A 14,734-nucleotide genomic window follows, 5' to 3' on the forward strand; every position below is an offset into this window, starting at 1 on the left:
TCTGAATGTGAGAAATGTTTTCTACAGCAGGGAACACGATGTACATCAGAGAAGTCACACAGGTGAAAAACCATTTCCATGTTCTGAGTGTGGGAAATGTTTTACACACATCAGCTCTTGTTACACATCAGAGAATTCCCACAGATGAGAGGCCATTTCCATGTTCTGAGTGTGGGAAATGTTTTATAGAGAAATCAGCTCTTGTTACACATCAGAGAAGTCACACTGGTGAGAAACCATTTCCATGCTCTGAGTGTGGGAAATGGTTTACACAGAAATCATCTCATTACACATCAGAGAAGTCATACAGGTGAGAAACTATTTCCATGCTCTGAGTGTGGGAAATGTTTTACAGTGAAACCACATCTTATTAAGCATCAGAGAAGTCACACAGGTGAGAAACCATTTTCATGCTCTGAGTGTGGAAAATCTTTTACAAAGAAAAACACTTTTTAGTCATCAGAAATGTCAAACAGGAGAAAAACACTGTGTGTGAGCGTCTAAAAATATATATAAATTGCAGCGATATTTGCAGTACTGTAATGTCATTGAGAGTTTTCAGAACAAGCATAAATACAATGTTAGCTTAGATAACTGTCCCTGCTTGATGAAGGATAAATTACATTTGTATTATCATGCTATGGGCCTGATTCAGCAGCGGAAGCAAATGTAGCTGCAGTCTCTTACAGATCGCAGTTGCTAATATATGCTAATGCCGAGGCACAGCTGCCATAACCATGCCCACTGCTGCCTATTCATTATAATCCAATGTTGCACTCCTGTGTAATCATCGGTACCATTGGTGCACATCAAGCTGTCACGCAGCATTTACGTCAGGTCTGACCAGCCACAAACACTGCAGCTCTCCTGACACAGAGAGGTCTCATGCTGCAGCTGCCATTGCTATGGCTAATTTATACATGCCCATGGCATGGCGATCACACAGACAGACATGCCTGCAGTTGTCCACCCCCTGTTACCTCCCCCCAAATGCTGTCACCCTGCAACTCACTATGTGATGTATTCCTCTGTGCATCCGTAATCACAATGTGATCGCTGTACATGTGCAGTGTGACTTATACGCAGGCATGATGGCAAACATTTGCTCTATCTGCACAACTATCATCATTGTGTCCTCTGCTGAATCCGCCCCTATATACTAATATATTACATTTTATTATATATCCACAAAGATGTCACCAACATAGGGCTCCAACAGGTTCCTCATGTAATGGCTTTCAGTTTCCTTATTCTATCAGATCAGAGGCTCCCAAACTCTGCTATCACAGGCCAGGTATTAAGGCTATCCATGCTTAACAAAAGGCCACTTAATTAATACCTCAGTCAATTTGATTTAACCATTTGGACTCAAGCATGAATAACCTTAAACCCTGGCCTGTAATGGTGGAGTTTGGGAAGCTCTGTATTGGATTATTATTGTGCTATTGGCCTATTTGTGCAGTAACAAGACCATGTGATGTAATATAGGGACATAAATAATCTGTCACCATGACAATGTGCTGGGGATGTAATATGGGAAGTGGGAAACTATGACATCATGTGATGACTGGGCTGTAAGTGACGGTGTGAGATGGGTGATATAATGACATCTGTAACCTCTGAATTTATCTCACTGGATCCAGTATTCTCTGGTAGGGTTTCCTGGTAAATGGATCTCTAATCTCCTTACAGCAGTCTGATGTCTGGTTCCTTCTAATTAGATCCCTTGTAACCTACTATTTACATTATTCCAAAAGATAAGGACATTAATATCATGATCACTTATGTAATTTATACATTGTTAGATAATGTAATTAGTATTGGGACACAGGAAGCTGCTGGTCCTGGCATAAACCGCTAACAGTAATGTCCATTAAGTGCATCTGGCTCCTGCTATCCCCAGCAGAATACAGATGTGAGCAGGGTATGTACATAGGCAAAACTAGACATTTGGTAATGGGTGGTCCCAGTTCCAACTCACTGCCAGAACTAATGTTACCTTGGAAGCTTGCCACTGTATTTTGTTATAATTATATAGGCAGCAAAGCAAACATAAAACATAACATAACAGAAAACAACATAAAACAAAACATAAAACAACATAAAACATAAAAAACAACATAAAACATAAAACAACATAAAACATAAAACAATATAAAACATAACATAAAACAACATAAACAAAACACAGCATAAAACATCAAACAACATAAAACATTACATAAAACATCAAACACAAAACAACATAAAACAAAACAAAAAACAACAAACATAAAACATAAAAAACAACATAAAACAACATAACACATCAAACAACATAAAACATTACATAAGACAACATAAAACATAACATAAAACAACATAAAACATCAAACACAAAACCAATATAAAACAACATAAAACATAACATAAAAGAACATAAAAAATAACAAAAGAACATAAAAGAACATAAAACATCAAACAACATAAAACAACAAAACATTACATAAAACAACATAAAACATCAAACAAAATAAAACATAACATAAAAATAAATAAAACATCAAACAACGTAAAACAACATAAAACAACATAAAACAACATAAAACATAACATAGAAAAACATAAAACATAAAATAATACAACATAAAACATCAAACATAACATAAAACAACATAAAACATAACATAGAAATAAATAAAACATCAATGTAAAACAACATAAAACAACATAAAACATAACATGAAACAACATAAAACATCAAACATAACATAAAACAACATAAAACATAACAGAGAAATAAATAAAACATCAATGTAAAACAACATAAAACAACATAAAACAACATAAAACATAACATAAAACAATAAAAACACCAAACAACATAAAACAAAACATCAAACAACATAATAACATAACATAAAACAACATTAAACAACATAAAATAACATAAAACAACATAAAACATAACATAAAACAACATAAAACATCAAACATAGCATATAACAACACAAAACAACATAAAACAACATCAAACATAACAAAACAACATAAAAATAAAAAAATTATCAAACAATGTAAAACAACATAAAACAACATAAAACATAACATAAAACATCAAACAACATCAAACATATCATAAAACAACATAAAACAACATAAAACATAACATAGAACAACATAAAACATAAAATAATACAACATAAAACATCAAACATAATATAAAACAACATATAACATAACATAAAAATAAATAAAACATCAAACAACGTAAAACAACATAAAACATAAAACATAACACATAACATAAAAAAACAACAACATAAAACAACATGAAACATAACAGAACAATATAAAACATAAAAGCATACAACATAAAACATCAAACATAACATAAAACAACATAAAACATAACATAAAAATAAATAAAACATCAAACAACGTAAAACAACATAAAACATAAAACAACATAAAACATAACATTAAAAAAAACAACATAAAACAACATAAAACATAACATGAAACAAAATAAAACAAACATTAAAAACAAAATCAAACATATCATAAAACAACATAAAACATAACATAGAACAACATAATACATAAAATAATTAAACATAAAACTTCAAACATAACATAGAAGAACATATAACATAACATAAAAATAAATAAAACATCAAACAACGTAAAACAACATAAAACATAAAACAACATAAAACATAAAACAACATAAATCATAACATAAAACAATATAAAACATCAAACATAACATAAAACAACATAAAACAACCTAAAACATAACATAGAACAACATAAAACATAATAAAACATAACATAAAACAATATAAAACATCAAACATAACATAAAACAACATAAAACATAACATAAAAATAAATAAAACATCAAACAACGTAAAACAACATAAAACATAACATAAAACATAAAACATAAAATAAAACAATGTAAAACATAAAACAACATAAAACATCAAACAACGTAAAACAACATAAAACATAACATGAAACAAAATAAAACAAACATAAAACATCAAACATATCATAAAACATCATAAAACATAACATAGAACAACATAAAACTTAAAATAATACAACATAAAACATCAAACATAACATAAAACAACATATAACTTAACATAAAAATAAATAAAACATCAAACAACGTAAAACAACATAAAACATAAAACAACATAAAACATAACATTAAAAAAAAACATAAAACAACATAAAACATAACATGAAACAAAATAAAACAAACATAAAACAAAATCAAACATATCATAAAACAACATAAAACAACATAGAACAGCATAAAACATAAAATAATACAACATAAAACATCAAACATAACATAAAACAACATAAAACATAACATAAAACAACATATAACATAACATAAAAATAAATAAAACATCAAACAACATAAAACAAACATAAAACAACATCAAACAACGTAAAAAAACATAAAACAACATTAAACAACATAAAACATAACATAAAACAACATAAGACATAACATAAAAATAAATAAAACATCAAACAACGTAAAACAACATAAAACAACATAAAACATAACATAAAAATAAATAAAACATCAAACAACGTAAAACAACATAAAACAACATAAAACAACATAAAACAACATAAAACATAACATAGAAAAACATAAAACATAAAATAATACAACATAAAACATCAAACATAACATAAAACAACATAAAACATAACATAGAAATAAATAAAACATAAAACAACATAAAACATAACATAGAAAAACATAAAACATAAAATAATACAACATAAAACATCAAACATAACATAAAACAACATAAAACATAACATAAAACAACATAAAACATCAAACAACATAAAACAACATAAAACATAACATCAAACAACATAAAAAAACATAGAACATAACATGAAACAAAATAAAACAAACAACATGAAACAAACAAAAAAAAAACATAAAACAACATAAAACATAACATAGAACAACATAAAACTTAAAATAATTCAACATCAAACATATCATAAAACAAAATAAAACATAACATAGAACAACATAAAACATAAAATAATACAACATAAAACATCAAACATAACATAAAACAACATATAACATAACATAAAAATAAATAAAACATCAAACAACGTAAAACAACATAAAACATAAAACAACATAAAACATAAAATAATACAACATAAAACATCAAACATAACATAAAACAACATATAACATAACATAAAAATAAATAAAACATCAAACAACGTAAAACAACATAAAACATAAAACAACATTAAACATAACATAAAAAAACAACATAAAACATCAAACATGACATAAAACAACATAAAACATAACATTAAAATAAATAAAACATCAAACAATGTAAAACAACATAAAACATAACATTAAAAAAACAACATAATACAACATAAAACAAACATAAAACAAAATCAAACATATCATAAAACATCATAAAACATAACATAGAACAACATAAAACTTAAAATAATACAACATAAAACATCAAACATAACATAAAACAACATATAACATAAAAATAAATAAAACATCAAACAACGTAAAACAACATAAAACATAAAACAATATAAAACATAACATTAAAAAAAACAACATAAAACAACATAAAACATAACATGAAACAAAATAAAACAAACATAAAACAAAATCAAACATCATAAAACAACATAAAACATAACATAGAACAACATAAAACATAAAATAATACAACATAAAACATCAAACATAACATAAAACAACATATAACATAACATAAAAATAAATAAAACATCAAACAACATAAAACATAAAATAACATAAAACATAAAACAACATAAATCATAACATAAAACAATATAAAACATCAAACATAACATAAAACAACATAAAACATAACATAGAACAACATAAAACATAATAAAACATAACATAAAACAATATAAAACATCAAACATAACATAAAACAACATAAAACATAAAACAACATTAAACATAACATAAAAAAACAACAAGATAAAACAACATAAAACTTAACATGAAACAAAATAAAACAAACATAAAACAACATCAAACATAAAAAACAACATAAAACATAAAACAACATAAAACATAAAACAATATAAAACATAACATAAAACAACATAAACAAAACACAGCATAAAACATCAAACAACATAAAACATTACATAAAACATTACATAAAACATCAAACACAAAACAACATAAAACAAAACAAAAAACAACAAACATAAAACATAAAAAACAACATAAAACAACATAACACATCAAACAACATAAAACATTACATAAGACAACATAAAACATAACATAAAACAACATAAAACATCAAACACAAAACCAATATAAAACAACATAAAACATAACATAAAAGAACATAAAAAATAACAAAAGAACATAAAAGAACATAAAACATCAAACAACATAAAACAACATAAAACATTACATAAAACAACATAAAACATCAAACAAAATAAAACATAACATAAAAATAAATAAAACATCAAACAACGTAAAACAACATAAAACAACATAAAACAACATAAAACATAACATAGAAAAACATAAAACATAAAATAATACAACATAAAACATCAAACATAACATAAAACAACATAAAACATAACATAGAAATAAATAAAACATCAATGTAAAACAACATAAAACAACATAAAACATAACATGAAACAACATAAAACATCAAACATAACATAAAACAACATAAAACATAACAGAGAAATAAATAAAACATCAATGTAAAACAACATAAAACAACATAAAACAACATAAAACATAACATAAAACAATATAAAACATCAAACATAACATAAAACAACATAAAACATAACATAAAACAATATAAAACATAAAATAATACAACATAAAACATCAAACATAACATAAAACAACATAAAACATAACATAGAAATAAATAAAACATCAATGTAAAACAACATAAAACAACATAAAACATAACATGAAACAACATAAAACATCAAACATAACATAAAACAACATAAAACATAACAGAGAAATAAATAAAACATCAATGTAAAACAACATAAAACAACATAAAACAACATAAAACATAACATAAAACAATATAAAACATCAAACATAACATAAAACAACATAAAACATAACATAAAAAAAAAAAAAAAAATCAAACAACGTAAAACAACATAAAACATAAAACAACATTAAACATAACATAAAAAAACAACATAAAACATCAAACATGACATAAAACAACATAAAACATAACATTAAAATAAATAAAACATCAAACAATGTAAAACAACATAAAACATAACATTAAAAAAACAACATAATACAACATAAAACATAACATGAAACAAAATAAAACAAACATAAAACAAAATCAAACATATCATAAAACATCATAAAACATAACATAGAACAACATAAAACTTAAAATAATACAACATAAAACATCAAACATAACATAAAACAACATATAACATAAAAATAAATAAAACATCAAACAACGTAAAACAACATAAAACATAAAACAATATAAAACATAACATTAAAAAAAACAACATAAAACAACATAAAACATAACATAAAACGAAATAAAACAAACATAAAACAAAATCAAACATCATAAAACAACATAAAACATAACATAGAACAACATAAAACATAAAATAATACAACATAAAACATCAAACATAACATAAAACAACATATAACATAACATAAAAATAAATAAAACATCAAACAACATAAAACATAAAATAACATAAAACATAAAACAACATAAATCATAACATAAAACAATATAAAACATCAAACATAACATAAAACAACATAAAACATAACATAGAACAACATAAAACATAATAAAACATAACATAAAACAATATAAAACATCAAACATAACATAAAACAACATAAAACATAAAACAACATTAAACATAACATAAAAAAACAACAAGATAAAACAACATAAAACTTAACATGAAACAAAATAAAACAAACATAAAACAACATCAAACATAAAAAACAACATAAAACATAAAACAACATAAAACATAAAACAATATAAAACATAACATAAAACAACATAAACAAAACACAGCATAAAACATCAAACAACATAAAACATTACATAAAACATCAAACACAAAACAACATAAAACAAAACAAAAAACAACAAACATAAAACATAAAAAACAACATAAAACAACATAACACATCAAACAACATAAAACATTACATAAGACAACATAAAACATAACATAAAACAACATAAAACATCAAACACAAAACCAATATAAAACAACATAAAACATAACATAAAAGAACATAAAAAATAACAAAAGAACATAAAAGAACATAAAACATCAAACAACATAAAACAACATAAAACATTACATAAAACAACATAAAACATCAAACAAAATAAAACATAACATAAAAATAAATAAAACATCAAAATAAAACAACATAAAACAACATAAAACAACATAAAATATAACATAGAAAAACATAAAACATAAAATAATACAACATAAAACATCAAACATAACATAAAACAACATAAAACATAACATAGAAATAAATAAAACATCAATGTAAAACAACATAAAACAACATAAAACATAACATGAAACAACATAAAACATCAAACATAACATAAAACAACATAAAACATAACAGAGAAATAAATAAAACATCAATGTAAAACAACATAAAACAACATAAAACAACATAAAACATAACATAAAACAATATAAAACATCAAACATAACATAAAACAACATAAAACATAACATAAAAAAAAAAAAAAAAATCAAACAACGTAAAACAACATAAAACATAAAACAACATTAAACATAACATAAAAAAACAACATAAAACATCAAACATGACATAAAACAACATAAAACATAACATTAAAATAAATAAAACATCAAACAATGTAAAACAACATAAAACATAACATTAAAAAAACAACATAATACAACATAAAACATAACATGAAACAAAATAAAACAAACATAAAACAAAATCAAACATATCATAAAACATCATAAAACATAACATAGAACAACATAAAACTTAAAATAATACAACATAAAACATCAAACATAACATAAAACAACATATAACATAAAAATAAATAAAACATCAAACAACGTAAAACAACATAAAACATAAAACAATATAAAACATAACATTAAAAAAAACAACATAAAACAACATAAAACATAACATGAAACAAAATAAAACAAACATAAAACAAAATCAAACATCATAAAACAACATAAAACATAACATAGAACAACATAAAACATAAAATAATACAACATAAAACATCAAACATAACATAAAACAACATTTAACATAACATAAAAATAAATAAAACATCAAACAACATAAAACATAAAATAACATAAAACATAAAACAACATAAATCATAACATAAAACAATATAAAACATCAAACATAACATAAAACAACATAAAACATAACATAGAACAACATAAAACATAATAAAACATAACATAAAACAATATAAAACATCAAACATAACATAAAACAACATAAAACATAAAACAACATTAAACATAACATAAAAAAACAACAAGATAAAACAACATAAAACTTAACATGAAACAAAATAAAACAAACATAAAACAACATCAAACATAAAAAACAACATAAAACATAAAACAACATAAAACATAAAACAATATAAAACATAACATAAAACAACATAAACAAAACACAGCATAAAACATCAAACAACATAAAACATTACATAAAACATCAAACACAAAACAACATAAAACAAAACAAAAAACAACAAACATAAAACATAAAAAACAACATAAAACAACATAACACATCAAACAACATAAAACATTACATAAGACAACATAAAACATAACATAAAACAACATAAAACATCAAACACAAAACCAATATAAAACAACATAAAACATAACATAAAAGAACATAAAAAATAACAAAAGAACATAAAAGAACATAAAACATCAAACAACATAAAACAACATAAAACATTACATAAAACAACATAAAACATCAAACAAAATAAAACATAACATAAAAATAAATAAAACATCAAACAACGTAAAACAACATAAAACAACATAAAACAACATAAAACATAACATAGAAAAACATAAAACATAAAATAATACAACATAAAACATCAAACATAACATAAAACAACATAAAACATAACATAGAAATAAATAAAACATCAATGTAAAACAACATAAAACAACATAAAACATAACATGAAACAACATAAAACATCAAACATAACATAAAACAACATAAAACATAACAGAGAAATAAATAAAACATCAATGTAAAACAACATAAAACAACATAAAACAACATAAAACATAACATAAAACAATAAAAACACCAAACAACATAAAACAAAACATCAAACAACATAATAACATAACATAAAACAACATTAAACAACATAAAATAACATAAAACAACATAAAACATAACATAAAACAACATAAAACATCAAACATAGCATATAACAACACAAAACAACATAAAACAACATCAAACATAACAAAACAACATAAAAATAAAAAAATTATCAAACAATGTAAAACAACATAAAACAACATAAAACATAACATAAAACATCAAACAACATCAAACATATCATAAAACAACATAAAACAACATTAAACATAACATAGAACAACATAAAACATAAAATAATACAACATAAAACATCAAACATAATATAAAACAACATATAACATAACATAAAAATAAATAAAACATCAAACAACGTAAAACAACATAAAACATAAAACATAACACATAACATAAAAAAACAACAACATAAAACAACATGAAACATAACAGAACAATATAAAACATAAAAGCATACAACATAAAACATCAAACATAACATAAAACAACATAAAACATAAAACAATATAAAACATAACATAAAACAACATAAACAAAACACAGCATAAAACATCAAACAACATAAAACATTACATAAAACATCAAACACAAAACAACATAAAACAAAACAAAAAACAACAAACATAAAACATAAAAAACAACATAAAACAACATAACACATCAAACAATATAAAACATTACATAAGACAACATAAAACATAACATAAAACAACATAAAACATCAAACACAAAACCAATATAAAACAACATAAAACATAACATAAAAGAACATAAAAAATAACAAAAGAACATAAAAGAACATAAAACATCAAACAACATAAAACAACATAAAACATTACATAAAACAACATAAAACATCAAACAAAATAAAACATAACATAAAAATAAATAAAACATCAAACAACGTAAAACAACATAAAACAACATAAAACAACATAAAACATAACATAGAAAAACATAAAACATAAAATAATACAACATAAAACATCAAACATAACATAAAACAACATAAAACATAACATAGAAATAAATAAAACATCAATGTAAAACAACATAAAACAACATAAAACATAACATGAAACAACATAAAACATCAAACATAACATAAAACAACATAAAACATAACAGAGAAATAAATAAAACATCAATGTAAAACAACATAAAACAACATAAAACAACATAAAACATAACATAAAACAATAAAAACACCAAACAACATAAAACAAAACATCAAACAACATAATAACATAACATAAAACAACATTAAACAACATAAAATAACATAAAACAACATAAAACATAACATAAAACAACATAAAACATCAAACATAGCATATAACAACACAAAACAACATAAAACAACATCAAACATAACAAAACAACATAAAAATAAAAAAATTATCAAACAATGTAAAACAACATAAAACATAACATAAAACATCAAACAACATCAAACATATCATAAAACAACATAAAACAACATAAAACATAACATAGAACAACATAAAACATAAAATAATACAACATAAAACATCAAACATAATATAAAACAACATATAACATAACATAAAAATAAATAAAACATCAAACAACGTAAAACAACATAAAACATAAAACATAACACATAACATAAAAAAACAACAACATAAAACAACATGAAACATAACAGAACAATATAAAACATAAAAGCATACAACATAAAACATCAAACATAACATAAAACAACATAAAACATAACATAAAAATAAATAAAACATCAAACAACGTAAAACAACATAAAACATAACATAAAAATAAATAAAACATCAAACAATGTAAAACAATATAAAACATAAAACAACATAAAACATCAAACAAGATAAAACAACATAAAACATAACATGAAACAAAATAAAACAAACATAAAACAAAATCAAACATATCATAAAACATCATAAAACATAACATAGAACAACATAAAACTTAAAATAATACAACATAAAACATCAAACATAACATAAAACAACATATAACATAACATAAAAATAAATAAAACATCAAACAACGTAAAACAACATAAAACATAAAACAATATAAAACATAACATTAAAAAAAACAACATAAAACAACATAAAACAACATGAAACAAAATAAAACAAACATAAAACAAAATCAAACATCATAAAACAACATAAAACATAACATAGAACAACATAAAACATAAAATAATACAACATAAAACATCAAACATAACATAAAACAACATATAACATAACATAAAAATAAATAAAACATCAAACAACATAAAACATAAAACAACATAAAACATAAAACAACATAAATCATAACATAAAACAATATAAAACATCAAACATAACAAAACAACATAAAACATAACATAGAACAACATAAAACATAATAAAACATAACATAAAACAATATAAAACATCAAACATAACATAAAACAACATAAAACATAAAACAACATTAAACATAACATAAAAAAACAACAAGATAAAACAACATAAAACTTAACATGAAACAAAATAAAACAAACATAAAACAACATCAAACATATCATAAAACATAACATAAAACATAACATAGAACAACATAAAACATAAAATAATACAACATAAAACATCAAACATAACATAAAACAACATATAACATAACATAAAAATAAATAAAACATCAAACAACGTAAAACAACATAAAACATAACATAAAAATAAATAAAACATCAAACAACATAAAACAATATAAAACATAAAACAACATAAAACATCAAACAAGATAAAACAACATAAAACATAACATGAAACAAAATAAAACAAACATAAAACAACATCAAACATATCATAAAACAACAGAAAATATAACATAGAACAACATAAAACATAAAATAATACAACATAAAACATAACATAAAAAACAACAACAACATAAAACATAACATAAAACATAACATAAAACAACATAAAACATAACATAAAACAACATAAAACAACATAAAACATAACATGAAACAAAATAAAACAAACAACATAAAACAACATAAAACATAACATAAACCAACATAAAACATCAAACAACATAAAACAACATAAAACAAAATAAAACATCAAACAACATAAAACAACATCAAACAACAACATAAAACAACATGAAACATAACAGAACAATATAAAACATAAAAGCATACAACATAAAACATCAAACATAACATAAAACAACATAAAACATAACATAAAAATAAATAAAACATCAAACAACGTAAAACAACATAAAACATAACATAAAAATAAATAAAACATCAAACAATGTAAAACAATATAAAACATAAAACAACATAAAACATCAAACAAGATAAAACAACATAAAACATAACATGAAACAAAATAAAACAAACATAAAACAAAATCAAACATATCATAAAACATCATAAAACATAACATAGAACAACATAAAACTTAAAATAATACAACATAAAACATCAAACATAACATAAAACAACATATAACATAACATAAAAATAAATAAAACATCAAACAACGTAAAACAACATAAAACATAAAACAATATAAAACATAACATTAAAAACAACAACATAAAACAACATAAAACAACATGAAACAAAATAAAACAAACATAAAACAAAATCAAACATCATAAAACAACATAAAACATAACATAGAACAACATAAAACATAAAATAATACAACATAAAACATCAAACATAACATAAAACAACATATAACATAACATAAAAATAAATAAAACATCAAACAACATAAAACATAAAACAACATAAAACATAAAACAACATAAATCATAACATAAAACAATATAAAACATCAAACATAACAAAACAACATAAAACATAACATAGAACAACATAAAACATAATAAAACATAACATAAAACAATATAAAACATCAAACATAACATAAAACAACATAAAACATAAAACAACATTAAACATAACATAAAAAAACAACAAGATAAAACAACATAAAACTTAACATGAAACAAAATAAAACAAACATAAAACAACATCAAACATATCATAAAACATAACATAAAACATAACATAGAACAACATAAAACATAAAATAATACAACATAAAACATCAAACATAACATAAAACAACATATAACATAACATAAAAATAAATAAAACATCAAACAACGTAAAACAACATAAAACATAACATAAAAATAAATAAAACATCAAACAACATAAAA

The 14,734-nt window shown here is 22.0% G+C and overlaps 1 protein-coding gene and 1 pseudogene across 4 annotated transcripts in view; one reads left to right on the forward strand and one right to left on the reverse strand.

The window, feature by feature from the left end:
* Nucleotides 1-14,734, forward strand: part of LOC148508095 (uncharacterized) — a 598,632-nt pseudogene that overhangs the window by 205,328 nt on the left and 378,570 nt on the right.
* Nucleotides 1-14,734, reverse strand: part of LOC148508097 (uncharacterized) — a 399,047-nt gene that overhangs the window by 46,766 nt on the left and 337,547 nt on the right. The gene's annotated exons all lie outside the window — the stretch shown is intronic.

Source organism: Taudactylus pleione, unplaced genomic scaffold, assembly GCF_031769625.1.
Source record: "Taudactylus pleione unplaced genomic scaffold, aTauple2 ptg000377l, whole genome shotgun sequence".
In the NCBI taxonomy this organism is placed as follows: domain Eukaryota; kingdom Metazoa; phylum Chordata; class Amphibia; order Anura; family Myobatrachidae; genus Taudactylus; species Taudactylus pleione.